Here is a 24,045-nt window from a genome sequence, read left to right as displayed (position 1 = left end):
CTCAACCCCTAAACTGAGGGGGGGTTAAGATTTATTTTGGTTTATAAATTGTATTTCAGTAATTACAGTATAAAATAACTGAATCCAGATTGAAATCCTTTATTGCTTATATAGTGTATTAATAAGAGAGATGTATTGTAAAGTTATGAACTATTCATCTTGAAATGGTCATTGATCTTAAAAACAACTGTACACTTCAGACAACAGCCTTCAGTTAGATTAATGATTGCTGCTGCCCCTTTCTATCATTGCTGCCCCCATTCTATCATTACTGAGCCTAATTTGTCTCAGTAAGGATTGCCTTTGATGTCTGGCTTAATTCACTATGTGTTAGTCTTTTAGGGGTAGATATGCTTGATTGTACATGGAACAGGTTTCCAGCTAACAGAAAGACTGCATAATGTATAATTACTTTATCATGAAACTGGTAACTGCACTGTTTTGGTGCTGTGTTTTTCTTAATAGTAGGAAGAGACAAAAGATAAAAGTCAACAGCTAATATTTCTGATAAGGACATCTGGTGGATTGGATTACTTTTATTGTCATTTAATTATCCATTAACAGTTCTCTGTGTAGCATCTTGCATCCCACAGAACAAGCATAGAAAATTAGGGTTATGCACTAATTTTTATTTTGTGAATAATCACACATTTGCTTGCATTTCTTTAATTTTTTTCCTTTGCTAGATAACAGGTACATAACTAAACAGAAAGCAGCAAAATAGACTGCTGATGTGGTATTTATTGGTAGCTAATTCATTCATTTATGGTTGTGGACAACATCTTAATTAACTGCCTTTTCACAGCACAGGTACAATCAAACTACTCAGAATCTCTGAGCTGCCAAATAAATACAATGTTTATTTATATTTAAGCAACTATAAAATACTTAAATGTGGGAAAGGTATATCTGTGTCAAGCATCTAGAATTATATAAAGTTTCCTACACAGAGTATAAGCTCAATGCCCAGAAATCTCAGAGGGCTGAAATTTTCAGCTTCCTCTATTGAGAAGGGAAAAAGGCAACTCTAGCTAGCTTCCTTTGCATATTGTTTACCCCTAATTTCACCATTTAATCTTTATTGTTTTGATTACAATGTAAGTTTTAACATGCATATTGAGTAACAATAGTTAGTTATTAGTACTTAATGAAAGGTCAGAGAAACTGTGTTGTTAAATATGATCTGGATAAAGGGTCACTACCAGTGTTCCCTCAAAACTGCACAGCGGGACAATTTCACAAGTGATTAATCAGCCCCACCCCGTCAACGTCTCAGGACTCTATGCATGAAGCTGACTGACTAGATGGGGCTGATTAATCACCTGTGAAGTTGTGGTGCCGCTCAGCTTGGAGGGAATACTGGTCACTACCAGGGACATTTTATGACCTAAGATTTGGTTCCTGCAAAGAAAAGAGGGGTGGGTGGGGGAGGGGGGGGGGAAGAGAGAGAGAGAGAGAGAGAGAGAGAGAGAGAGAGAGAGATCTTTCCTAAAAACAGGATCTCTGTCCAAAAAGTCTTGTTTGTCCTGGATTATTCCATCTAGAACTTCTGACACTGCATGAAGGAATCTGTGGGATGAGACTGGACCGGTGGTGGTGAAGAAAATGTGACTCCACAGAAAAGTATGACTGAGCCAATAGAACAGCACAACTGAGATGCCTCCTGAAAGAGGCCTGACTGCACCAACTAGGTAGATCTGACTTCACAACACCCTGGCTCACTTGGGCATGGTCTACACATAGATTTTAGATCAAGTTTAACCACTTAAAGTCAAACTGAAATGTAGGAGCATAAGCTTTCGTGGGCAAAGACCCACTTCGTCAGATGCATGTAGTGGACATTTCCAGAGGCAGGTATAAATATGCAGGCCAGGATCAGGCTGGAGATGACGAGGTGGATCCAGTCAAGGAGGATGAGGCCCACTTCTAGTAGCTGATCTGGAGGTGTGAATTCCAAGAGAGGAGAAGCTGCTTTTGTAGTTAGCGAGCCATTCAGAGTCTTTGTTTAATCCAGAGTTGATTGTGTCAAACTTGAAGATGAACTGTAGCTCAGCAGTTTCTCTTTGAAGTCTGGTCCTGAAGTTTTTTTGCTGCAGGATGGCTACCTTTAGATCTGCAATTGTGTGTCCAGGAATATTGAAGTGTTCCCCTACAGGTTTTTGTATGTTGCCATTCCTAATATCTGATTTGTGTGCATTGATTCTTTTACGTAGGGACTGTCCAGTTTGGCCGATGTATATAGCAGTGGGGCATTGTTGGCACATGATGGCATATATTACATTGGTAGATGTGCAGGAGAATGAACCAGTGACAGTATGGCTGATCTGGTTAGGTCCTGTGATGGTGTTGCTGGTGTATATATGTGGGCAGAGTTGGCACCGAGGTTTGTTGCAAGGATTGGTTCCTGAGTTAGAGTTATTATGGTGCGGTGTTTAGTTGCTGGTGAGAATATGCTTCAGGTTGGTGGGTTGTCTGTGGGCAAGGACTGGTCTACCTCCCACGGTCTGTGAAAGTGAGGGATCATTGTCCAGGATGGGTTGTAGATCACTAATGATGAGTTGAAGAGATTTTAGCTGAGGACTGTAGGTGATGGTCAGTGGTGTTCTGTTGGTTTCTTTCTAGGGCTTGTCCCGTAGCAGGAGGCTTCTGGGTACACGTCTGGCTCGGTCAATCTGTCTCCTCACTTCCTCATGTGGGTATTGTAGTTTACAAGATCTTGTAGATGTAGGTCTCTGTCTGAGGGGTTGGTACATATGCGGTTGTACCTCAGGGTATGTCTACGCTACCACCCTAGTTCGTACTAGGGTGGTTAATGTAGTCATATGAACTTGCAAATGAAGCCCGGAATTTGAATTTCCCGGGCTTCATTTGCATGTTGCTGGGCGCCACCATTTTTAAATGTCCGCTAGTGCAGACTCCGTGCCCGCGGCTACACGCGGCACGAACTAGATAGTTCGGACTAGGCTTCCTATTCCGAATTATCTGTATGCCTCGTAATAGGAAGCCTAATCCGACTATCTAGTTCGTGCCACATGTAGCCGCGGGCACGGAGTCCGCACTAGCGAACATTTAAAAATGGCGGCGCCCGGCAACATGCAAATGAAGCCCGGGATATTCAAATCCCGGGCTTCATTTGCAAGTTCGTATGACTACATTAACCACCCTAGTTCGAACTAGGGTGGTAGTGTAGACATACCCTCTGTGCTTGGCGGTAAACAATGGATCATGTGGTGTGTCCGGGATGGAAGCTGGAGGCATGCAGGTAAGCATAGCGCTCGGTAGGCTTTCGGTATAGGGTGGTATTGATGTGACCATCACTTATTTGCACCGTGGTGTCCAGGAAATGGACCTCCCGTGTAGACTGGTCCATGCTGAGGTTGATGGTGGGGTGGAAGCTGTTGAAATCATGGTGAAATTCTTCCAGAGTCTCCTTCCCATGGGTCCAGATGATGAAGATGTCATAGATGTAGTGTAGATAGACTAAGACTAATTCGACCAGTAGCTGTATGGCATTGCAAACTTCCACAGGGCAACTGCCAGGTGCTTCTCCACTGTCAGAGTGGGCCTCATTCAGATGTTCCTGCCCTTCAGGGTGGGAGAGAGCCATTCACAAAGTTCCAAGAAAGTGGCTTTGAGCATTTGCAAGTTTTACAGCCACTGCTGATCATCCCACAACTGCAGCACTATATGATCCCAACAGTCTGTGCTTGTCTCATGGCACCAGAACCAGCGCTTCACTGTGTCCAGAGGATCAATTGCCAGCTGCATTTCCATTTTACTGAATGTAAGAGCTTGCCTATACAGTGTGCCCATGGCACCCCAAGATGGAGGAAATTCCTCCTCACCCTCTTCCTGGCATGCTGTGTTTGTGTTCTTGAAATACTGCACCATTAGGCGCACTAAGGTAGAGCCCAACATCACAATGATTTTATGCAAAGTGGCATCTGCACCATCAACCAGGGCCAAAAATGTTATGAAAAGGCTGTTTCCCATTGATCTCAAGCAAGGGGGAGGGCATAGTTTATGGGATGCTGATGACATGAACCCATCACCATCCGCTCCACAGGTGGTCCCAGAGTGCACCAGAAGCATAGGCCAGAATGCAAAGCAGTGCACGCACTGTGAGAACACTACCCACAGTGCATCACTCTCTACATTGATGGCAGTCTCCCTATTGGGGAAGTGCGACTTTGAACTACATTGAATTCTTACGCACAGTGAGGACATGGGCCTTTGACTTCGCAAAATTGGGTGACCAGATATCAGCCTGAATAGATTTGAGCTTATCTTGTAGTATAGACATGGCTGTGGTCTGATAAAGATGAGCTGAATCACTGAACTTCTCTCGTAGCTGCTCATTGGAGCGGGTCCTGGCAGATCAGTGCCATCGGGACTGGAGGAGCACCAGTTCTAGATGCCCGTGGGCCACCTTGAGATTGACTCGTGCAGTGAGTAGCATTTTTGGAGGGTAAGATATGAGAAAGAGAAGATCCAAGTCCCTTAGTAGTCAGACATGTATTATCAGAGGCTGGAAGAGGTTGACTGCTTTGTATATTTTGAGTTGCTATTTCTTATATGAGTAAATATTTACCCATGGATGTCTTCTTATGTTTCTTTCATAAAAAGAGTATCTTTCCCACTTTTTCCATCTAAAAGATTCCTGTGCTACATGTCCCCAATGGATTTGGAGTGCTTGTGAGTCGGGAGGGAAAAAACTAATTATTAACCTCATGTTTTTGTGATTCTGGATAGTCTTTTGGTCTTTGCTCACAGATCAGTTGAGCTGTGCCTTAGAAGCGCTACGTTGTCAGGAAAATCTAACGTGTGTGATGTATCTGTCTACACTCTTCTCATAATGAAGTCAGTAGCAAAGATGACTAGAGATGTTTTATTTTATTTCCCAGAGTCAGAAACTCTGGATTGGGGCTCGAACTATCCTTGTCATTCTAAGAAGGAAACCTAGTGACCTGCACCTGACCTTTGCTGCATCCTTCAGAACCTGGGAAAAGGATAGGAAAAACATCTTGCCACATGCTCTATTTTGCTTCAACATGTGCTTGTAGCTCCCGTTAAAATCAGGCCCTTCTTTCGGGTAACACTATAGTTATAATTTTGTTTGAATCAAGACTGGTCACAGTGGGATGTACACATGTTCACAGGGTAGACTGTATACCACAGAAATGGTTGCCAATTTGACAGGTTATGTTAAATGCAAGAAGATTTCTATTTTTGTAAAATGTGTGAATTTGCTCTACCTTATAGTTAGGGTGACCAGACAGAAAGTGTGAAAAATCAGGACAGAGTAGAGGTTAGGTGTTAAATGGAGACTATATAAGAAAAAGCCTTGAATACTGAGACTATCTGTATGAAACAGGATATGTGGTCTCTCTAATAATAGTAAATTTCAAATTTTTTTATTAGATATTTATATAAGTTGCACTTCAAACTCTCCTCATGCCAAAAAGCTCCACAAAATTTAGTTTTCCACCAACTTCCAAAAAACCAATGATACATGGTACAGTAGACGTCCGATAATCCGAAACCTTTGGGACCTAGGTGGTGCTGGATTATCGGATATGCCAGACTATCAGAAGGTACTATAAACTGGTTTTTTAATATATATATACACACACGCGCACACAGAGAATATATTATATATAAAGTGTTTTTAACCCTTTTTATTATAGCACAAGCACTGTCCAGCGTCACACAATGCCAGTGGCAGACTGACCTGGTCCCGTCCAGTTTCGCTCTGTTCAGCTGCTGCCGCTGCTGCCTTGTGATTCACTTTTTGCCAAAGCTCACTCACTAGGCTCTTGCCATTTTGATGCCCAACTATCAGGAGTGCCATACAATTGGATGCTGGACTATTGGAGTTTTACTGTATTTTAATCTTGAGAGTAAGAAACCATAGGTTTCAAAGAGTATACAGAAATTTAATTTAGGTAGGAAAACATTTGAACTCCATCCATGTTTATCCTGAGTCACTCTTTGCAGGCCCTCTGTGTTTCTAAGTCTCACAAGTATTCCTTCCTGAAGTAGTGTTCGATGGAGGAATATTTTCAGACATATATTGTTGCAGATTCCTCCAATTGTCCAGTGGCAGGGTTGCATTGGCAGACACTCTGGCTTCCTTCTAAATTCACATTGCAGAGATTTCTATTTTCTCCTCTGGCTAACCTTGGAGATACAGGGTTGTTGAACTCTGACAAATCTTGGCATTTGTCATACATTCATTCCATTTAATATTTAGTATTTGTCTAAATAATTTCCTTTCACAGCTTTTAGATGTATGTCTGTACCTCTGGTGGATTCCTAACATTCACATCCATATATTAAGATGGAAATAACAGTTAAAGACGTGTAGTTTGGTCTAAAAGTATAGATTTTCAATGACAAATCTGGATTAAACTGGTAAATGCAGCTGTTGCCTTGGCAATTCATAACATTCTTTCCTTTTGGATATCCCGTTGGCTTGCATGTTACTGCCAAGGTTTGTGAACGCTCGCTTCTTGCATTCCATTGTCTTTCAAGGTAATGCTTGAGCTGCTGGCATTCTCTTTAGAATTGATTTTTCATAACTAATTATTAACCTCATCTTTTTATGATTCTGGAACGCCTTTCAGTCTTTGCTCGCATATTAATTGAGCTGTGCCTTAGAAGAGCTATGTTGTCAGGAAAATCTAATGGCTATCATGTATCCATCTACACTTTTCTCATAAAGAAGTCAATAGCAATACCAAACAGTAGAGGAAAGCAGATGCATCTTAATGAACTTCTGATTTAGCATTCCATAATCATTGCCTTCCACTAGAACCAGGTGAATAATTCATAATAAAAAATTAACTACATTTATGTGTTTTCCTGAATTGTGCATGAGCTGATTTAACAAAATCACACATTTAATCAAATCAGATATTCACCAAATATTTCCTCTGACTATTTTCTGATCTCTAGATGATTCACAAGCTGTTAATTGAGAGTGTCATTTCAGGTCCATATTTTCACTGTAAATCCAATCTTCAGGCTAAATTCAACTGGTGCTATATTTGAAACTTCCCAGTTTTCAATGAAATGGGAATGATTTACACAAAACTTGGTGTGTTCAGCTCAAAGATTTTTTTATTTGAAGTTTAGTTTGAACTGTTACCTCAAAAGCAAAACTTAGAGAAAAAAATCAAAATTTGCATCGGCGTGAAATGTAGTTTACAGATGGTTTGTATGAACCATTGTTCCTTTAAATGTTGTACACGCTGTCATGCTAAACAAATTACTGGCAGAGCAACTGAATACATTTATGAGCCAAGTCTGTATTTCTTCCTTCCAAATTCTTTCCCACTTCTTCTTTCAAGTATTTTCTCTCTCTCTCTCCTTCTCCTCTTCCTCCTCCTCCCTTGAGTCATCTTTCTTTCTCATTCTAACTCAGTGTTTTTACTAGCACTACCTGGAACTTCTTTCCCCTTATCTAGAACCTACAGCACAAGAAGGAACTGGGATGAAAGGGTAGCAAGGGCCCCATTGGAGGACATCTGTGCATAGCAGTCTGTCTACAGTGCTTGCCAGCAGAGTGAGCAACTTTGTGGGAAACTTTACATTAGCTTCTATTACATGAACTGCCATTGTCACATGTTTTTTCCGCTATTTCCTCAAGTTACTTTGCCTCAAATGTGTCAGAGAGAGAGAGAAGATATTAGTGATGACCTGTTATGTTTTTCAGCCACTAAGCTATTCAGTCTTGGCCTTATGTAATGAGCATTCTTTTCTCCTATGCAGAGGAACAAGCTCCCATTCTAATCCCAGTTTCTCACGCCTTGTGCTGTCTGATGAAGATTGAATATTGTGGAGATCTCACTTTTAGATGTTCAGAAAAAAATGGCCTTCCATCACTTTGCGGTGACTCCTGTGGCTGAACGAGAAGAAGAAGGGTGACTTCTGTAGTGTCCAGCCTTCCTAGGTCAGGGAAGGTCGTCATCATACTGGATCTGGATGAAAATATGGAGAATCTCTTTCCTAAGGAGTGAGGACCAAAAGCCCTCTCTCCTGAAGATAAACCTTCTTTGTCCTCATTAAAGTAATTTTAAAAAATAATTCCACGTAATCTTTTTAAGTCTTTTTTTTTCCATCAGAAATCAGTACAGGATGAAGATTCAAACAAACAGCTGCATCTTCAAGCCGTTTTGGAAGGCAGAAGTGAGCCCACATGGGCATTCCCCCCACCAGCCCCAAGAACATTCAGCTGAAATTTTTCAACAAATGTCATATGAAACACATGGTATCATTTATATTTTTTTCATAGGGATATTCTAGCCAGAGAGTTTCATAGGGATATTCTAGCCAGATAGTCCCCCCAAATCTGTGAATTTTTGACAAATAATGGAAAATGTTCACAGAAGGAATATTTGTTGTTACTGGAAACTTGATTCTAAGATTTGTGCTCATTCAGTCAGGGAGCAGAATATTGTATGTAATCTCTGACACATGTCCCATCAAAAGGGTCCGTCTCTAAATTAAATCTGCCAATACATGCATTTCACTTTCTTTTGAGGGTTTGTTATGAATGGTTCACACACTGTTACTACCAGTGTGATTCAAACAAAGAGATTGGATCCTACTAACAAAGTGTGCCATGCTTCTAGTCTGTGTTGTGGACAATGGTCCTTTTTGCTGTGTATACTGGGTGTTTTCTGAGAATTGCAAACATATTTAGCAATGTTAAATCTCTGTGTAGTTCTTTCATCTGAGGCTCTCAACGTTTTTCATACAAGGGAATAAGTATCAATGTGTTCATTTCACCAATGGGAACACTGAGGACAGAGGGGCTAAATGACTTGACCAAGCTGCTGTGCCTGACTCCCAATTTGGTTGTCAAGCCTTGTCATGCTGCCTAACTCTACATAGCAGCATTTTTTCCCTACATTTTCTGAAATATTTGGGCTCTGCTCCAGAAACAGCATTCTAAAATTAATAATGGAGTACATAACAAAGACTCTTTTATATTAAAAATCTTTTTACAATAACCTGCTGTTTAGAAGCTATTCTGATTTCTTTGTAGATGTAGACAACAAATTAATAGGCTTCAGCCTGTTTTCTCTGCTCCAATTCCTGAAACACACACTTTCCCCAGCCATGTGTTAGACCATTTCTGATGTAATGCATCTAATTCTGTGACAAATCCACTTCAGCCTCAGTAATGCCCTTCGTTTGGACTTCAAAACATTCACTGACTCTCATGGATTTGTACTATTTAACACCCAGAGAAAGTTGAACTTTTTTAATAGCGATGGATTACATTTTCTCGTTACATGCACTGACGCAATTTGATTTTTCAGGGTGCACATGTATATCAGAGAAAACAGTAATGCCAGTGTATTTCAGAGAAAACAGTAATGCCAGTGTGAGAATAATTGTAGTTGTTAGAAAAATAAACAAGTTGAAACAAAAACTAACAGACAGATATTAGCTGATTAAATTAATGCTATAAAGGACTATGTGTTTTCCTTCATCAAGCAGAAAGGTGGTCTATTTTGCATTCTTTTTTCTGGATAAGCATATCTTTAGAATCTTAACAGTCAGACTCTGGGTGACTTCCTTGTATTAGGGTTGGGGAGAGGCACAGAGTTTCCCTATATGTTGCCTTTCAAATCAGGGGTCAGCTACAATTGCTGTCTCTGCTCTCCTGAAAAAGGCTCTCTTGTACCCCAAAGAGGCAGGGGTGTGTTCCCCCACCCTTCTCTGAAGCTGGCCAACAGCAACTAAAAGTGCATGTAGCCCCTCCCATATTTCTGTGCCTATTTCTGCATGCTGGACAGCTGCAGGAGACGTGATGCCTTTCTGGTGCTCCCACAGGGTCAATACAGCATGAGAAGATCTAGAGTTATCTGTTGACCCATCTCATGCTTGCTTTAACACTAGCACTATAAGATGGGGGCATTCAGCTGTGATGAACAGATACACTGAAGTGTTGTTGATTAGTCCCCTTTCCAGGACATACAATTTGAAATCAAAACCCTGGACTGTACTCCACACGCAGCTTTTGGAACAGTTTTGATCTAGGTCTGATATTCATGGCTTTGACACACGTATCTGAAAGGAAACAGAACCAGCTGGTAGAAGCTACTTCATCATGGCAAAAGTTTTCTGAATAGTACGCAGGGAAGCCTCACATCTGTGAAACATTTAAACAGATGTATATAAGTCCATCCCTGTTTACTAAAGTACTTAAGCTTCTGCATATGCTTAAATTCTATTAAAAACAATGGTACCTTAACATGTCCTTAAGTGGGGTTTTTTCAACTTGTTTATTTTTCTAACAGTTATAAGCTGATTAAAGTTAATTAGGTCCTTAAATGCTTCGCTGAGTTGGGACCTGAAGCCTTATATGATCATGTCCTTATATGGTCAATCTGACGCCAGTGCTTGAAACTTGTATTTTAAATGCGCGGTCAGTCAAAATCCATCCAAGAAACTGCACAGACTGGAATATATTTTGTGAGGAGTACCACACAGAGTACCATGAAGCCAGCTCACCTGTCCTGCTGCACAGATGATCTGCGAGGGTTCAGGAAGAGCCAGAAAAGATTTGTTTATTTGCTTAGCCACCCTGTTTCAGCCATATGGAATGACATAACCCTATTTCGATAGGATTATTTTGCTAAAATAGTCTGAATATCATATTTTTCTTCTTTAAAATGTATTACAACATAATGATGCTTTGAGAGCACAAAAAAGGAAGATATGCAGCCTTTTCTATTTCATTTCCTGCCTTCATGGATTGTTGTTACTAAAATATTTTATTATAAAAGAACTTGATGCAATATGCAATGTTTGTCAGAGAATTATTTATAATCCCTTTAAGCTGAATTTCTGTAATGAAATCCATTTACAGACATTCCACAATGACCTATGGTTACTTGCTTATGCAAATGAAATGTGACCCTTGGACAAAGTCTTTTGCCCTTCCTGGCATCCTCCCTGGCTTTAAAGGTCTCCAGGAGATCACCTTAAAAAGTGGTCTATTTTGTTTAAAAAGAACAGAAAACTGTATTGTATGGCGCTTCATACAAATTTGTAGAAATTGATATCTTAAAAGTCATTCCCCATCTATTTAAGAACAAGTAACACTATGCTTATAATTGTTCTTATTAAACAGGGATTAGCTGAGGTTTTTTTTTTTTTTTCAAAAAGACCCTGGTTACATTTTTCAAAAGTACCTAGGTGGTTTAGGAACCTAAGATGCTTTTTCTCTCAAGGGGCTCAGGCCTCTAAATCACCTAGAACTAGATTCACAAATGGATTAAGGTGTCTTCTGCCACTTCAGGTGCCTATATCCCTGATTTAGGTGCCACTGGTTATCATAGAGCCCCCATTTAGATGCCACTGAAGCCTGTAGGTAGTTAAACTCACTTGGTGCCTATATTTTTTTCAGTAGAAGTTTCCCACATGCCTAGATTTCCATAGGCACAGACTCCCTGGGTGCTCCAGAGGTGGTACACCCATGTAAAAAATTGGGGGGCACTGATCACCCACCAGTAAGCCCCATAATAGCATCTCTCCCTCCCCTCGGTTTCTCCCACTTGTTAGTGGGCCTGCAGTGAGTCTCCCTCCCTCAGCTGTTTAGCAGCATGCAGGAGGCACTGGGACAGAGAGAGAAGGAATGAGAGCAGGGCATGCTCTGGGAGGAAGTAGAGCGGGGGCAGGAAGAGGTGGGATGGGGATCGCCCTTTGAGGAAAGGGCTGAAGTGAGGGCAGGGCCTGGGGTAGAGTCAGGGGGAAAAGTCAATGTCTATGTATGTTTCAGCAGCAGCGGCACAGGAGCCAGCAAACAGAGCTGTAAACAAGGGAGTTTGAGTGGGAGTTTGTAAGGGGAGTTTGGATTGTGGGACTCATTTAGGGTTAGTTTTTGCCATGGGGGGTGTTTTTATTTGTTTTTGTGTTTCCCAGACTAACAGGATTTAGGTGAGAAGGCTGATTAACACAGAGATAGCAGTGGCCATGACCCAAGCAGTGGAGGACACAATGAGACTGAGTGGATGTGGCAGCTGTGGTATGTATATGATTCTAGAAGGGGTACCTGAAAGGAGTTTTTGTTTGCATGAAGTGCCGCCTAATAGAACTGATGGAAGAAAAGATCCAAGGATTGGTGATGCAGGTGGAAACTTTGGTCGAGTTTAGAAAGGGGTTCGAGCAGATGATGGAGTAAAGGCATGAGGTGGCTGAAGGGGAAAGCTTAGACATGCAGACTGAAGCAGGATCAAAGGCCTCAGAGGGGGGACTGCTCAGCGAAGAAAATGGACAGTGGAAGCATGTGACTCAGAGAACCAGGCAGAGGAAAAGATGGGCCAGTGAAGGAGAAATAGAGCTCAAGAACAGGTATGCGGAGTTGGAGAATGGAGAAGGGATACAACAGGTGGCCACTGAAGGTGGAAAGACAAGGAAGAAGAGAAGAGTGGCTAGTCCCATACATAAAGGGGAAGAGTCGATGGAGACAACACCAATAATGAGCATCAGGAGGATACAGGATGGGTTGAAGAAGATTACAAGGGAAGATAGTAATGGAAAGGACTTGCAGCCAGAGGAAACAAGGTATAGACCAGAGAATCGTACTGTCACCAGGAAAAGGCAGGTCTATGTGATTGGGGACTCCTTATTGAGAAGAATAGACATGCCTATAACCAGAGCTGATCCAAAGAACAGAAGGGTGTGCTGTCTGCCAGGTGCTAAGATACGGGATGTGGAACTAAAGTTGAAGAGGATCCTAAAGGGAGTGGGAAAGAATCCATTGATCATCCTTCGTGTAGGAACAAATGATACGGCTAGATTCTCGCTGGAACGAATCAAGGGAGACTATGCCAGGTTGGGGAGGATGCTTAAGGAAATCGAGGCTCAGCTGATTTTCAGTGGGATTCTGCCTGTTCCTAGAAAAGGGCAACAAAGGTGTGATAGGATTATGATGCTCAATAGATAGCTCAGGCAGTGGTGCTATAAAGAGGGCTTTGGGATGTATGGCCACTCACGGACAGAGGACTGGTCTCTAGGGATGGACTTCATCTAAGTAGGGAAAGAAACAGACTTCTAGGATGGAGGCTGGCACAACTGATTAAGGGTACGTCTACACTACAGCACTAGTTCGAACTAACTTAGTTCCAATTAGTTAATTCGAACTAAGCTAATTCAAACTAACGCGTCTAGAACTAAAAACTAGTTCGAATTAGCGTTTTGCTAATTCAAACTAGCAAGTCCACATTGAGTGGACTCTGAACAGGGCTTAAGGATGGCCGGAAGCAGTGCCGGCAGGGCATCAGAGGAGGACGTAGAGCGTGGAGATGCTGTCTCAGGCTAGCCGAGGGCTGCGCTTAAAGGGTCCCGAACCCCACCCCGGACAGACAGTTTTAAGGGGTGCCCTGCTTGAAAACCAGTCCTGGCTTGGAGTGCCCGGAGTGCCCACACTGGGCACATCACACCACTCGGCCACCAGCCCGGCTGCACTTGCCGCAGGCTGCCATCTGGGGAGAAGGGGCAATTGGGGGGCTGTAGGAGAGCTTCCACCCCCAGAAGCCCGCAGAGCCAGCCCAGTCCTCCCCATCGGGGGCACGTACCCCATTCCTCCCTCACCTCCTTCCACTTACCCTTCCCTAGCCCCTTTTCTTGATGTACAAAATAAAGGACAATTGTGTTCAAAAATGGAATCTGTCTTTATTGAACAAAACTGGGGGAGACTGGGAAAAGGAGGTGGGAGAGGGGAAGAGAGAGGCTGGGAGAGGGGAGGGCAACTAACATGATCAGGGGTTGGGAACAGGTCCCAGATGAAGAGAGGCTACAGAGACTGGGACTGTTCAGCTTAGAAAAGAGGAGACGGAGGGGGGACAGAATAGAGGTCTCTAAAAGCAGGGGTTGGGTGGAGAGGGTGCATTCAGAAAAGTTCTTCATTAGTTCCCATAAAGAAGGACTAGAGGACACCAAAGGAAAGGAATGGGTAGCAGGCTTCAAACTAGTAAGAGAAAGTTGTTCTTCCCAAAGCAAATAGTTAACCTGCGGAACTCCTTGCTGCAGGAGGCTGTGAAGGCTAGAACTAGAACAGAGTTTAAAGAGAAGTTACATAAAGTCATGGAGGTTGGGTCCATGGAGTGCTATTAGCCAGGGGGTAGAAATGGTATCCCTGGCCTCTGTTTGTGGAAGGCTGGAGATGGATGGCACGAGACAAATGGCTTGGTCACTGTCTTCGGTCCATCCCCTCCAGGGTCCCTAGGGTTGGCCACTGTCAGCAGACAGGCTACTGGGCTAGATGGACCTTAGGTCTGACCCAGGACGGCCATTGTAAGCTCAGGACTCAGGGTCGGGGGTCTCAGTGGACCCCCTTGATTTTCATGCACACCTGCTCCTGGGTGGCCAGGCTGGCAGCTCTCCTGCCCTAGACGGCCACTTTCCTGTGCCTAGTGCGGAGATCGTGGACGAGGTCCACGATGTCCGCACTAGCCCAGGAATGTGCCCGCCTCTTGCGGTCCAGGGCAAGCTCCCGGGAGCCGCCAGCCTGGTCCCGGGAAGAGGGGGGACATCGGGTGGGTGGCTGGGGGACATCGGGTGGGTGGCTCTGTGCCGTGCCAGGTGCAGGGTCTGCTGGCTGGGTGCTGGCAGGCTTGCACCTGGCACGGGCACCGTAGCCAGCCCGTGCCCCTTTAAGGGGTCGGGGGCCGGGAGGGGGGCATAGAGTTTCCCTGGTGTTGGCCAGAGTGGCCACCAGGGAAACCTGGGGAGGGCTAGCCTCCCACTAGTTCGAATTAAGGGGCTACACACCCCTTAATTCGAACTAGCTAGTTCGAACTAGGCTTAATCCTCGTAAAATTAGGTTTACCTAGTTCGAACTAAGCACTCCGCTAGTTCGATTCAAATTCGAACTAGCGGAGCGCTAGTGTAGCGCCTAAGAAAGTTACTTCGAACTAACGTCTGTTAGTTCAAACTAACTTTTCAGTGTAGACATACCCTATGAGAGCTTTAAACTAGGAATTTGGGGGAGATGGTTGGGAAATGTACAGGTAATCTCTACGTTGGATTTTAGCATTGAGAGGGAGGAAAACGAAGTAAGAAAGGATATAGCCGGGGGTAAGAGAATGCAAGGGCAGGGTGGATACTAGTCTAATAGGTCATATTGGAGGTACAATGTCCATGCCAAATGGGGTAAAGAATGTGAGTGAGGTGAAACAGCAAAAATTAAGATGTTTGTACACCAGTGCCAGGAGCCTAGGTAACAAAATGGAGGAACTAGAGCTACTGGTCCAGGAAGTGAAACCAGATATTATAGGAATAACAGAAACACGGTGGAATATTAGGCATGACTGGAGTAGAGGTATTGAAGGGTATGTGCTGTTTAGGAAAGACAGAAATAAAGGTAAAGGTGGTGGAGTAGCATTGTATATCAATGATGAGGTAGATTGCAAAGAATTAAAAAGTGAAGGAATGGAGAAGACAGAGTCTGGGCAAAAATCACATTGGGGAAGAAAACTACTAGATCCTCCCCTGGGATAGTGCTTGGGTTGTGCTATAGACCACCAGGATCTAATTTAGATAAGGATAGAGACCTCTTTAATGTTTTTAAAGAAGTAAATACTAATGGAAACTGTGTAATCATGGGAGACTTCAACTTTCCAGATATAGACTGGAGAACAAATACTGGTAATAATCATAGAATCATAGAATCATAGAACTGGAAGAGACCTCAGAAGGTCATCAAGTCCAGCCCCCTGCTCTAGGCAGGACCAATTCCAACTAAATCAACCCGGCCAGGGCTTTGTCAAGCCGAGACTTAAACACCTCTAGGGATGGAGACTCCACTACTTCCCTAGGTAACCCATTCCAGTGTTTCACCACCCTCCTAGTGAAATAGTTTTTTCTAATATCCAACCTGGACCTCTCCCACCACAACTTGAGACCATTGCTCCTTGTTCTGCCATCTGTCACTACTGAGAACAGCCTCTCTCCATCCTCTTTGGAACCTCCCTTCAGGAAGTTGAAGGCTGCTATCAAATCCCCCCTCACTCTTCGCTTCTGCAGATTAAACAGACCCAAGTCCCTCAGCCTCTCCTCATAAGTCATATGCTCCAGCCCCCTAATCATTTTGGTTGCCCTTCGCTGGACCCTCTCTAATGCGTCCACATCCTTTTTGTAGTGGGAGGCCCAGAACTGGACACAATACTCCAGATGCGGCCTCACCAAAGCCGAATAAAGGGGAATGATGACATCTCTGGATCTGCTGGCAATGCTCCTCTTAATGCAACCTAATATGCCATTAGCCTTCTTGGCTACAACGGCACACTGTTGACTCATATCTAGCTTCTCATCCACTGTAACCCGCAGGTCCTTTTCTGCAGAACTACTACTTAACCGGTTGGTCCCCAGCTTGTAACTATGCTTGGGATTCTTCCATCCCAAGTGCAGGACTCTACACTTGTCCTTGTTGAACCTCATCAGATTTCTTGTGGCCCAATCCTCCAATTTGTCTAAGTCATTCTGTACCCTATCTCTGCCTTTAAGGGTATTTACCTCTCCCCCCAGCTTAGTGTCATCCGCAAACTTGCTGAGGGTGCAATCCATCCCCTCATCCAGATCATTAATAAAGATATTGAACAAAACCGGTCCTAGAACCGAACCTTGGGGCACTCTGCTAGAAACCGACCGCCATCCTGACATCGAGCCATTGATCACTACCCGCTGGGGCTGGCCTTCTAGCCATCTTTCTATCCATCTTACCGTCCATTTATCCAATCCACAATCCCTTAACTTGCTGACAAGAATATTGTGGGAGACCATATCAAAAGCCTTGCTAAAGTCAAGGTATATAACATCCACTGACTTCCCAATGTCCACCGAGCCAGTTACTTCATCATAGAAGCTAATCAGATTGGTCAGGCATGACTTGCCCTTTGTGAATCCGTGCTGACTATTCCTAATCACTTACCTCTCATCCAAGTGCCTCAATATGGATTCCTTAAGGATCCCTTCCATGATTTTTCCAGGAATCGAGGTAAGACAGACCGGCCTATAGTTCCCTGGATCATCCTTCTTCCCTTTTTTGAAGATGGGCACTACATTTGCCTTTTTCCAGTCATCCGGGATTTCTCCCGATCTCCACGACTTTTCAAAGATAATAGCCAAAGGCTCCACAATGACATTTGCCAACTCCCTCAGTACCCTCGGATGCACTAAGACCGGACCCATGTATTTGTGTATGTTTAGCTTTTCTAAATAGTTCCTAACCTGTTCTTTACCCACCACGGGCTGTCCATCTTCATCCCATCTTGCGTCACTTAGCGCAGAAGTCCAGGAGCCGACCTTGTCCGTGAATACAGAGGCAAAGAAAGCATTGAGTACTTCAGCTTTCCCCACATCATCTGTCACTAGGTTACCTCCTTCATCCATCAGGGGCCGCACACCCTCTCTGATCACCTTCTTCTTGTTAACATGCCTGTAGAAACCTTTCTTGTTATCCTTCACATCCTTAGCCAGTTGCAATTCCATTTGCGCTTTCGCCTTCCTGATAACCCCCCGGCATTCTCGAGCTATACCTTTAAACTCCTCCCTGGTCATTTGTCCAAGTTTCCACTCTTTTTGTAAGCTTCCTTTTTGTGCTTATGTTCACCAAGGATTTCCCCTGTAAGCCAGTCCGGTCTCCTACCATGTTTGCCTCTCTTGCTACGCGTCGGGATGGTTTCTTTCTGTGCCTTCAATAAGGCTTCTTTAAAATACTGCCAGCTGTCCTGGACTCCTTTTCCCTTCATGTTAACATCCCAGGGGATTCTGCCCATCAGATCTCGGAGGGAGTCAAAATCTGCTTTTTTGAAGTCCAAGGTGTGTACTTTACTACTCTCTTTTCTTCCTTTGGTCAGGATCCTGAAATCTACCATCTCATGATCACTGCTTCCCAGGTTGTCACCCACCTCCACTTCCCCTATTAATTCCTCCCTGTTTGTGAGCAGAAGGTCAAGCTGCGCACGGCCCCTGGTCGGATCCTTCAGCACCTGTGTCAAGAAGTTATCCCCAACATTCTCCAAAAACTTCCTGGATTGCCTGTGTACTGCCGTATAGGTTTCCCAGCAGATGTCAGGGTGATTAAAGTCCCCCACGAGAACCAGGGCCTGCGATCTGGAAGCTTCGCTCAGTTGTCCGAAGAAAGCCTCATCTACCTCATCCACCTGATTCGGTGGCCTGTAGCAAACACCAGCCACAACATCAAGGCTGTTGTTTGCTCCTTTAAACTTAACCCATGGACTCTCAACAGGTTTTTCTCCCTCTTTATACTGGAGTTCAGAGCAATCGTAGTGCTTTCTTACATATAGTGCAACTCCTCCTCCTTTTCTCCCCTGCCTGTTGTTCCTGAACAGTCTATACCCTTCCATGACAGCACTCCAGTCATGCGAGTCATCCCACCAAGTCTCTGTTATCCCAATTAAATCATATTTCTTGGTCTGGGCCAGGGCCTCCAGTTCTTCCTGTTTGTTGCCCAGGCTTCTCGCATTAGTGTACAAACACTTCAGGTAACCAGTTGATTGTTCTATCTTCTCCATTCGAAACATGGGTCCTCCTTTCTTGCCCCTTCCTCTCTGCATTTCTTCCCGGTATCCGACTTTCCCACTCCTCTCAGGGTTTTGGTCACCGTCCCCCGATGAACCTAGTTTAAAGCCCTCCTCACTAGGTTTGCAAGCCTGCCCGCGAAGATGCTCCTTCCTCTCTTCGTTAGGTGGATCCCATCTCTTCCTAACAATCCTTGCGCCCGGAACACAGTCCCATGGTCGAAGAAACCAAAGCCCTCTCTGCGACACCATCTGCACAACCACGCATTTACGTCCTCAATTCGACGATCCCTGCCCAGTCCTTTCCCTTCAACAGGGAGGATGGAGGAGAATACCACTTGCGCTCCAAATTCTTGGATCCTTCTTCCCAGCGCTACATAATCCGCAGTAACACGCTCAAGATCATTCTTGGCCGTATCATTAGTTCCCACATGGAGAAGCAGGAAGGGGTAGCGATCCAAAGGTTTGATCAGCTTGGTAAGCCTCTCAGTGACATCCTGAATGCGAGCTCCCAGTAAGCAGCACACCTCTCGAAATTCCAGGTCCAGACGGCAGAGGGATGGCTCAGTCCCTCTTAGAAGGGAGTCCCCGACCACCACCACCCGTCGTTTCCTTTTGGGCGTGGTGGCTGTGGAACCCCCATCTGTAGGACTACGCATCCCATGCCTTCCAGTAGATGGTGTTCCCTTCTGGTTTCTTCCTTGTGAGGTCCCTTCCAGAGCTTTCAGCACTGCAGAGCCTGTGGAGAGAGCTTGAAAGTGATTGCTTACCTCTATAGCATCGGGGGATTCCCGTGCTGGCCTTTTTCTCCTTCTAGAAATTACATGCTGCCAGTTCTCTTCTTGGTCACGTACTGCCCTCTGTGGCTCTTCTGCCTGCCGTGCTTGAAGGATTAAATGCTGCCTTCTATCGAGGAAGTCTTCATCCTCTCTGATCAAGCATAGGGTCGACACTTGGGCCTCCAGTCCTCTAATTTTTTCTTCCAAAATGTCGACCAGCTTGCACTTGGTGCAGATGAAATCCGTTCTTTCTTCCGGGAGGAAGACAAACATGGCACACGCTGTGCAGGTAACAACAGCAGACCCATCACCAACCATCGCTGCAGTCCTGGAAAAGGGATTTAAAAAGAAAGGCAAGAGAATCTCCCGCCCTTCCTTCTCCCCTTCCCAACTCCCTCTCAAAACTCCCTGTTAGCAATCACTTGTTCGCAAGCTCCTTGATCACTTGCCCACTGCCTTATAAAGCCCCTCCCCCTACCAAGGCTCTGCCAATCAGCAGAGGCTTCTAGAATTCAAACTTTAATTAGAAGCCAACAATTTCCACCTGCCAATCACAGCACCAACTCCATCAAGGGGGGGGGGGGGGCAGAGGGGAGGTGGAAAAAAAAGCCTCACTCTCAAACACAGGGGAAAATAAATAAATAAATAAAAAACAAAAAAGAACACACGCCAACCCTCACTCACAAACACAAGCTCAGCACACAGCAAGAAAGCCCCAAACACAATAATAGGGCTCAGATTTTCCTAGATGTGATAGCTGATGAATTCCTTCATCAAGTAGTTGTTGAACCAACAAAGGGGGAAGCCATTTTAGATTTGGTTTTGGTGAGTAGTGAGGACCTCATAGAAGAAATGGTTGTAGGGTACAACCTTGGCTCGAGCGATCATGAGCTAATTCAGTTCAAACTAAATGGAAGGATAAACAAAAATAAATCTGAGACTAGGGTTTTTTATTTCAAAAGGGCTAATTTTAATAAATTAAGGAAATTAGTTAGGGAAGTGGATTGGACTAAAGAATTTATGGATCTAAAAGTGGAGGAGGCCTGGGATTATTTTAAGTTAAAGATGCAGAAGCTATCAGAAGCCTGTATGCCAAGAAAGAGGAAAAAATGTATAGGTAGGTGTTTTAGACCAAGTTGGATGAGCAAGCATCTCAGGGAGGTGATTAAGAAAAAGCAGAAAGCATATAAGTAATGGATGATGGGAGAGATCAGCAAAGAAAGCTACCTTATTGAGATTCGAGCATGTAGGGACAAAGTGAGAGAGGCTAAAAGTCATGTAGAGTTGGACCTTGCAAAGGGAATTAAAACCAATAGTAAAAGATTTTATTGCCATATAAATAGGAACAAAACAAAAAAAGAGGAAGAGGGACCGCTAATCACTAAGGACGGAGTGGAGGTTAAGGATAATCTAGGCATGGCCCAGTATCTAAACAAATACTTTGCTTCAGTCTTTAATGAGGCTAATGAAGAGCTTAAGGTTAATGGCAACGTAACAAATGGGAATAAGGATATGGAGGTAGATATTACCAAATCTGAGGGAGAAGCCAAACTCGAACATCTTAATGGGAGTAAATCGGGGGGGGGGGGGGCAGATAATCTTCATCCAAGAATAGTAAAGGAACTGTCACATGAAATTGCAAGTCCATTAGCAAAAAATTTTAATGAATCTCTAAACTCAGGGGTTGTACCATATGACTGGAGAATTGCTAACATAGTTCCTATTTTTGAGAAAGGGAAAAAAAGTGACCCGGGTAACTACAGGCCTGTTATTTTGACATCTGTAGTATGCAAGGTCTTAGAAAAAATTTTGAAGGAGAAAGTAGTTAGGGACATTGAGGTTAATGGCAATTGGGACAAATTACAACATGGTTTTACAAAAGGTAGATCGTGCCAAACCAACCTGATCTCCTTCTTTGAGAAAGTAACCAATTTTTTAGATAAAGGAGATGCAGTGGATCTAATCTACCTTGATTTCAGTAAGACATTTGATACAGTACCACATGGGGAATTATTGGTTAAATTGGAAAATATGGGGATCAATATGAAAATTGAGAGGTAGATAAGGAACTGGTTAAAGGGGAGACTACAGTGAGTCATACTGAAAGGTGAACTGTCAGGCTGGAGAGAGGTTACTAGCGGAGTTCCTCAGGGATCAGTTTTGGGACCATTATTATTTAATCTTTTTATTACTGACCTCGGCACTAAAAGTGGGAGTGTGCTAATAAAGTTTGCAAATAACACAAAGTTGGGAGGTATTGCCAATTCAGAAAAAGATTGGGATATCATACAGGAAGATCTGGATGATCTTGTAAATTGGAGTAATAGTAATCGGATGAAATGTAATAGTGAGAAGTGTAAGGTAATGCATTTAGGGATTAATAACAAGAATTTTAGTTATAAGCTGGGGACACATCAGTTGGAAGTAACGGAAGAGGAGAAGGACCTCAGAGTCCTGGTTTCTCACAGGATGACTATGAGCCACCATAGCTGTGAAAAATGCTAATAAGGTCTTGGGATGCATTAGGCGAGGTATTTATAGTAGGGATAAGGAGGTGTTAGTGCTGTTATACAAGGTATTGGTGAGACCTCATTTGGAATACTTTGTGTAGTTCTGGTCTCCCATGTTTAAGAAGGATGAATTCAAACTGGAACAGGTACAAAGAAGGGCCACTAGGATAATCTGAGGAATGGAAAACCTGTCTTATGAAAGGAGACTCAAGGAACTTGGCTTGTTTACCTTAGCCAAAAGAAGGCTGAGGGGAGATATGATTGCTCTCTTTAAATATATTAGGGTATGTCTACACTACCACCCTAGTTCGAACTAGGGTGGTTAATGTAGTCATACGAACTTGCAAATGAAGCCGGAGATTTGAATTTCCCGGGCTTCATTTGCATGTTGCCGGGCGCCGCCATTTTTAAATGTCCGCTAGTGTGGACTCCGTGCCCGCGGCTACACGCGGCACGAACTAGATAGTTCGGACTAGGCTTCCTATTCCGAACTATCTGTATGCCTCGTGAAGGGGAAGGTTTGATGAGGTAACATGATGTTGGCAATTAATTGACCTTTCACTATCAGTGGTAAATAGGCCAATGGTGGGAAGATAGGAGTTGCTATAGAGAACTTTTTTCTGGGTGTCTGGTTGGTGAGTCTTGCCCACATGCTCAGGTTTCAGCTGATCGCCATATTTTGGGGTCGGGAAGGAATTTTCCTCCAGGGTAGATTGGCAGAGGCCCTGGAGGTTTTTCGCCTTCCTCTGTAGCATGGGGCACAGGTCACTTGTGGGAGGATTCTCTGCATCTTGGGGTCTTTGAATCATAGTTTCAAGGACTTCAATATCTGAGATATAGGTGAGAGGATTATTCTAGCAGTGGGTAGGTGAGATTCTGTGGCCTGCATTGTGCAGGGGGTCAGACTAGATGATCATAATGGTCCCTTCTGACTTTAAAGTCTATGAGTTTCTGCCACTGAGTATGAACATTGCTGCTCCACACTAAAGATATGGAGGCCTAAACCGCTATGTGATTCATGAACCAGAGGAAGATTTGCATTCCTCTGTGGCCTGATTTGATAGTTGTACATACAACACCGTGCTGGGGGAGGAGGAGTAGAACAACCTCTCTCCTAACTTTTAGCTTAGTGACTAAAGTACTCAGTTGGATTGTGGGAGACCCCTAGGTCAAACTCCCCCCACCTGATGGGAGAAGGGATTTGAACAGAGATGTGCCTCTAAGGTAAGTGCCCTCATGTGGTCTCCCTCGGTCTCCCTATTGACACTGATCTGCCTTGGATAAATAGATTAATTGGGGCAAGGGAACTGGATCTGAAAGGTAACTTAGGCACAAATGATCCTAATTTGATCATATTCATAGTGTGCAAATAAAAGAATGTCTAGAACAGCTATTATGTATTTATGTATTTGTTTATTTTTATTAATTTATCTATAAATTTAAAAGGTCACCCAGTTTCACAAAGCTGAAAACAAGCATGTAACTTTTAGCCAACCAATTGGAGGCTAGCATGTGGGAGACCCAAGTTCAGTTTCCCACTCTGCTGCTGGGGAGAGAGGATTTGAACACCAGCTCTGCCCTGGAAAAAGTGCCCTTACTAGTCGACTAATCTGGGTCTCCTTCAGTTTGTCCTGTTGTTCAGAATCACCGCAGGAACCCTGCACTCTGCACTTCAGCCAGCGCTGAGGGTGGCGCACTGCCCAGCCCCACCCTTTCTGGACATGTGGAGCTGGATCCACACATCGCCCGGGGGGTCCCGCAATCCTGTCAGCTCCCCTGTCCATAATTAAGTAGTCTTAGGAACAGCGTGACTGGACGCTGTGTCTTCTACTTGACAAGTGTACACCTTAATCAGAGGGCTATATAGTCGCCTACTCTTGGTGTTTCTTGCCGAATGACTGTTATATATCTATCCAAACTGCAATGGCTTCAAAGGGAACAACTGAGGAAGATCTCCCCCCCCCCCCCCCCCCCCCCCCTCTCCCCCATAGCCCAGTGGTATAGGCATTTTCCATTTTCGAGTTAGGAGGCACCTGTTCAAATCCATTATCTCCCTGAGGGAGAGAGCCACAGCCTTGGGCCAGTGCTCTAACCACTGGACTAGAAGTTGTAAAGGAATCATCAGCACCTCCTCCTCCAGTGCCATGTCTTGCCAGACACAGCTAAGCCACCTGACTCCAAGGCAGGAGTTCCTAT

General features: G+C 44.0%; 1 long non-coding RNA gene across 7 annotated transcripts in view; it reads left to right on the top strand.

Annotated features, from left to right (window-relative positions):
- Positions 1-10,857, top strand: part of LOC142829565 (uncharacterized) — a 112,799-nt gene extending 101,942 nt beyond the window's left edge. Inside the window, exons 5-7 of one of the 7 annotated variants that reach the window (XR_012904075.2) lie at positions 1,545-1,691; positions 4,352-4,468; positions 7,774-10,857. This is a non-coding gene — a long non-coding RNA (uncharacterized LOC142829565). The other 6 variants (XR_012904079.2, XR_012904082.2, XR_012904072.2 and 3 more) reach the window with 6 other exon arrangements.
- Positions 10,858-24,045: the final 13,188 nt, after the last annotated feature.

Source organism: Pelodiscus sinensis, chromosome 4, assembly GCF_052426305.1.
Source record: "Pelodiscus sinensis isolate ZL-2025 chromosome 4, ASM5242630v1, whole genome shotgun sequence".
NCBI lineage: Eukaryota > Metazoa > Chordata > Testudines > Trionychidae > Pelodiscus > Pelodiscus sinensis.
This window is presented reverse-complemented; position numbering and strand designations above follow the sequence as displayed.